This window comes from Peromyscus leucopus, chromosome 2 (genome assembly GCF_004664715.2).
Source record: "Peromyscus leucopus breed LL Stock chromosome 2, UCI_PerLeu_2.1, whole genome shotgun sequence".
Classification (NCBI taxonomy): Eukaryota; Metazoa; Chordata; class Mammalia; order Rodentia; family Cricetidae; genus Peromyscus; species Peromyscus leucopus.
In genome coordinates, this window is record NC_051064.1 from 137,068,619 (window position 1) to 137,074,894 (window position 6,276).

The following is a 6,276-nucleotide window of genomic DNA, read 5'->3' on the forward strand; positions in this document are numbered from 1 at the left end:
ATATAAACTGGATTTTATAATATGTGGCCTTTAGTGTCCAGTTTCTTCCACTTGGCTAAATGTTTTCAAGGCTCATCCATGTTGGGGTATAATTGGTTCTTCTTTTCTTTTTATGGCGAAAAATATAGGCTGGACATGGGGACCCACACCCATAATCCTAGCCCTCGGAGGCAGATGCAGGGACACGCGGACCTCTGTGAGTTCAAGGCCAGCCTGGTCTACAGAGTGAGTTCCAGGACAGCCAGGGAGCCAGGGAAGTATGGAGAGATGCTGTCTTGACAAAACAAAAACAAACAAACAAACAAACAAAAAACAACCACATGCCCCAACGGTATGGCTACAGTTTATTTATCCATTTATCAGTTTATGACACCTGGGTTATTTTTACTCTGGGACCATTAAAAACCCCGTGGCTATGAACACTATGTACACACGTGTTGCGTTGTTCCTTTGACAGGGTCTCACTTATAGAGGCACAGCTGGCTTGGAACTTATAGAGACCCGCCTGCCCCTGCCCCCTGAGTGCTAGAATCAGAGGCTAGAATCAAGGGCATGTGCCACAATGCCTAGTTTGGGTACACACTTTTATCCATCCTTCCTTCCTTCCTTCCTTCCTTCCTTCCTTCCTTCCTTCCTTCCTTCCTTCCTTTCTTTTTTTTTCTGAGACAGGGTTTCTCTGTGAAGCTCTATAGACCAGGCTGGCCTTGAACTCGGAGATCCTCCTGCCACCCAAGTGCCGTGATTAAAGGTGTGTGTCACCATTGCCTAGTGTACATCACAATCTTAACAGGGTTGTCAGTTCTCTTAAGTTTATAGCCAGGATTACTATTACTAGATCATACTATAGTTGTTTGCCTTTATATATATGTGTGTGTGTATACACACACACACACACACACACACACACACACACACACACACACACATATATATATATATATATATTGTTTTTTTGTTTTTGTTTTTGAGACAAGTTCTCATTATGTAGCCTGGACTGGCCTGAATCTCACTATGTAGACAAGGATGACCTTGAACACGTGGAGATCTATGCCACCATGCCTAGACTTTGTTTTATTTATCTGTGTATTGATTTAGTGGAGGAAGGGGTCCGCTGAGGCATGGCCACACTGTGTAGCCCGAGTCCTGAGATTACAGGCCTTCTCTATTTGTGTGTGGCTTTTTGAAAACCCGCCAAATAGTTTGCAGCGCAGCTGTACTAACTCATTTCTTCCAGCAACACAGGAGGCTCGGATTTCTCCACATCCTGGCCAACACTTGCTAGTGTCCATCTCTCTCAATATGGCCATGCCAGTGGGAAGCAGAATCTCACAGTGGTTTTGCTGTCTCCCAAGTGACTAACAATTTTTTTTTTTTTGAGGCAGGGTTTCTCTGTGTAGCCCTGGCTGTTCTAGAACTCACTCTGTAGACCAGGCAGGCCTCAAACACACAGAGATCCACCTGGCTCTGCCTCCGGAGGGTTTTTTTTCTTTTTAAGTGTGTGTGTGTGTGTGTGTGTGTGTGTGTGTGTGTGTGTGTGTGTGAGAGAGAGAGAGAGAGAGAGAGAGAGAGAGAGAGAGAGAGTTGTTCTGTAGCCCTGCCTGGTTTGGTATTTGCTATGTAGCCCAGGGTGACCTTGACTCAAGGCAATCCTCCTGTTTTAGCCTGCTTGATGCCAGGATTACAGGTGTGAATCGTGAATCACCACATCTGGCTCTCTGGGAAACCTGTACCAAATATTTTAGGCTTTGATAAACAGGGTTTTGAGCAGAGGCATCTGTTGAGATATTTGTCAGAAGACACACCAGGGATGACAGACAGGAGGATGGAAGTTTGCATTGGTTTGGGGAATCTCCCAAGGCTCTTTGTGCCTGGCTGGGACAAGGGCTTTGTTATATCAGTGTGTACCTCAAGCAGGTCCTTAGTGCCCCAAGTCACCCTTTCATCATCTGGAAAATGGTTGGAAGCATCCCTAACTTACCCAGTTGTGAGCATATTTTTATTTGTTTGTTTGTTTGTTTGTTTTTAGACAGGGTCTCATATAGTCCAGGCTGGCCTAAAACTATGTAGTCGAGGCTAACCCGGAACCACTGCTCTTGCCTCCACCTTCCAAGTGCCGGGACTGCAGGTGTAAAACACCACTTCCAGCCTGGGTCCACTCTTTCCACTGCCAACAATGTCTGCAGCCCAGGGACCCTGGCTCATTGGCAAGGCAAGGATTTCTGAGACCCTGAGACAGGTCCTTCATTCAGTGTCCTTGGTGTATGGCTCTGGAGAGGTGGCTCAGTGGTCAAGAGCACTGTTACTCTTGCAAAGGACCTGGGCTCAATTCCCAGCACCCTCATGGAGGCTCACAACCATCAATAACTCTGGTTGCAGAGGACCAGATGTCCTCTTCTGACCTCCTTGGACACCAAGCATGCATGTGGCACACAAACATATATGCAAGCAAAGCAATCATAGGCATAAAATAAATGTATCTTTAAAAATATATCTTAGTGCCTTGGGAGACAGAGATCCAAGTTTGATCCTGACTTCATCTCCAAGCAACCTTTAGTCGAATCTTTTGACGTTAGCGGTTCTCAGCCTTTGAGTTGTAGCCCTCTGGGTGGGGGTTAAACGACCCTTTCTCACGGGTCGCCTAGGACCATTGAAAACCACAGATATTTACAGTATGAGTCATAACAATAGTAAGATTAGTTTTGAAGTAGTATCGAAAATAATTTTATGGTTGGGGGCCACCACAATCTGAGGAACCGTATTAAAGGGTCACAGCGTTAGGAAGGTTGAGAACCACTGCTTTACATGGGTCACCCTCAGTTTCTTGTGCTCATGTTGTACCTGTTCTAAGGTAATTGGGAGGCTTTTCATGTGCTCATGTTGTACCTGTTCTAAGGTAATTGGGAGGCTTCAACAAAATAAGCATTGTAGCACATGCTTTTTTGTTTGTTTTTGTTTTTTGAAACAGGGTCTCCCTATGTAGTCCCGGCTGTCCCAGAACTCACTAGATAGACCAAGCTGGCCTCGAACTCACCGAGATCCATCTGCCTCTGCCTGCCAACTGCTGAGGTTAAAGGCGTGCGCCACTCTGCCTGGCTGATGGCACATGCTTTTAATCCCAGGACTTGGGAGGCAGAGGCAGGCAGATCTGTATGAGTGAAAGGCCAGCCTGGTCTATCTAGCGAGTCAGAGGCTAGCCAGGGCTACATAGCAAGACCTTATCTCAAAAGCACCACCACAACCAAACAACAAAATAAGCATGTGAGCGCACAGCTGGGTGTTTACCTCAAGTTCCTACTATGCGCCGGGCACCCTTCTGTGGATCCCTTATTCGACACATGGTGCGTCCCAGATACTGAACGGAAGGGCCACTTTGTGGTCCAGCTTCAAAGGTGTAAGAACCAACGCTTCGATCCCAACCTGAAGCATGGATGGGGCAAGGATTCAAGCTGAGGGAGGCCTGCCTCTGCGCCCACACCTCCCGCAGGAATCCATCCGTTCCCAGGCAGTGAAACTCCAAAGCCAGCCCCAACTACCCGAAACTCAACCACAGAGAACTGGCTCTGGGCCCCCCCGCTGGCTGCTGGCTTCCCTTCTTCTCTCCCAGCCCCACCCAGCCACCCCCATTTCCCTCCCTGGCCCTGGGGCCCTACTTCTGCTGCAAACCTGCTCAGCCACAATTCCTTCCCGGTTCCCTCGTCTGTAGAATGGGGATAATAACAGTGCGGTGTGTTGTGGGGATCAGAGAGGCTGGAGGTGCAGCGCATGAAGTGGACTCTCGATACAGACCAGCGGCCATCGTTCCCACCGTCACAGGAATGATGCCTTGGAAGATCTTGGTCACAAGCTGAGGGGCAGCTTTATCTGTATCGGGTGGCTGGGGGAATGGAGGTCCCAAGAGGTCGGACAACCGCTGCCCAAGGTTGTCCGGCTAGGATGTAGGACTTTGTGAGGGACGCCCCCCCCCCACCCCCCCCCCGACTTTCTGATTTCAAATCTTACTCATTGCTGCCTCTCTTTGCTGGACACATGAACAAGTCATAATCAATATTTATTAGCCACTTTCTGCATGCCAAGCCAAGCCCCATTCAAGGAGAGATTTGACAGAGATCATTGAAGGAGCTTAGAATGCAGTGATTTACAAGGCAAGAAAGCCAAATCTTGCTTGAGGCAGGGCACAATAAATATTCAAAGAGAGTAAAAGGCCTTCAGGATGAAAGAAGGGAAGTAGGCAGGGAAGGCTTCCTGGAGGAGGAGAGGTTTAAACTGGGCTTGAAAGACCAGTAAACAATTTTTTTTTTTTTTTTTTTTTTTTTTGGTTTTTCGAGACAGGGTTTCTCTGCGCAGCTTTGCGCCTTTCCTGGAGCTCACTTGGTAGCCCAGGCTGGCCTCGAACTCACAGAGATCCGCCTGGCTCTGCCTCCCGAGTGCTGGGATTAAAGGCGTGCGCCACCAACGCCCGGCAACAATTTTATTGTTAGTATTATTATTGGTCTTTCTCTGTGTAGCCCTGGCTGTCCTGGAACTCACTCTGTAGACCACGCTAGCCTCCATCTCAGAGATCTGCCTGCCTCTGCCTCCCGAGTGCTGGGATTAAAGACATGGGCTGCCACTGCCTGGTGAGATACTGGAGACTAAAGACATCTGTGTTCCAGAGACAATGTCTGATGTGGTCACAGCTGCCAGTTCTCGAGGCTCTGTACAGAAAAGTTTGTACGTATGATCTCATGAGATTTCTCCGTGATCCTATGAGGTGTTATTAGCAATGAGAAAAACAAGACCCAGAGAACTGAGAAATCTTGTCAAACGGCTTTGGTAAAAGGGTTAAGGTATGAAATTAGGAATGCTGGGGAGTCAAGCCTTGACTGCCTGGTTCCTTATGACCTAAGGAGGTTTTAAGCTGGAGACTCACTCTGGAGGGCTTTGAGTGCCAAGGCCCAAACCTAAAAAGAAAAACAAAAAAACCAAAACCACCCAGCTGACCTTGAACAGGCCAGCACCTGCTGATGGCCCCGCCAGCCAACACTCTTCCAGCCTCTTTAAACTCGAGAGATGTGACTGTACGTGGATGATCAGCAAGGGAAGTTTATGAAGTAATTGTTTAGGAGAAACCTGGAGGTGTTTAACTCGTGAGAGTGCTGGGTCCTGGGGAAAAGACTGTCCCTGACAGACTCTGGACCCCATCCCTGCTGTGCCTGCCAAGGGCAGGACAGAGCTTGGGAGAGTCCGGGAGGAGTCTTTACTAGAACAAACAAGGACACCGAGCTGGACTGTCCTAGATTTGACTGCCAACTCTCAGATCAGCAAATCTGTGAATGACCCTGGGCGAATTACCCCACCCCTCCGACTCTCTAGCTTTACCCATCCCGCTTCTCAGGACTGGTGGGGTAAATCAAACAACATAACACATGTTACGGTCTGATCTTGGTGTACTGTACTGGGATACAGTAGGCTCTCAATAGATGTTAATTAATTCTTCCTGAAGAAGAAATGTAAATGGGAGGCTCCACCCTTTCCTGACCCTCTGCCAATTAAAGGAACAGGTGCCCGGCTTTCATTTGAAGAGAAAGGAGGATATATTGGTTATATTAATTAATATATTAATAAATGGATATAATCAACCTAAGCAACAACGCAAATGAGCAAAAGCTCTTGTGGCCTGGGAAATGCACTGAGGGTCAAGGCTCAGATCCAGACTCTGATTTTCCTCAAGGGTTTGGCCCCCACCTTCAAAGAACCGGGGCCCATTCCTCAGCGCTATTCGCTGTTCTGTCGGTCACGATACTGTGAGTCCCAGATGCACCTCCTGCCTCAACTTCGCTGGCTGTGAGAGCCAAGAGGACGCCAGATGTTGCGGCCCCTTTAAGCCACGAAGCTCCTGTTGTAATCGTTGTTTCTTAGACTAAGCTTTTCCGGGGGCGGGTAGGAGGGTGGAGCCTGTATATGTTGTAGAAGCCAATCGAAGCGCGGCATTTTCCGCGGGAGATCCGAATTTGGCGGCACGTAGTTTGGCGCTAAAAAAAAAAAAAGAAAGAAAAGAAAGGGGGAAAAAAAAAGAAAGAAAAGAAAAAGGAGACCGAACAAGGGCTGGGGACTAGAGGGCAAGCAGAGAGCTCAGCGGGGCGTGCAAGACACCCCTCGCGGGTCAGAGCACACGCGTGTCCGCGGGGTCCGTGGGCATCCGGGGACGCTCTCCCGCGCCGGCGCGATCCCCGGCGCCCAGACACTCGGGGCTCAGGCCCGGCCGGGCCAGCCCCTGGCAGTGACACCGCGCCTCGC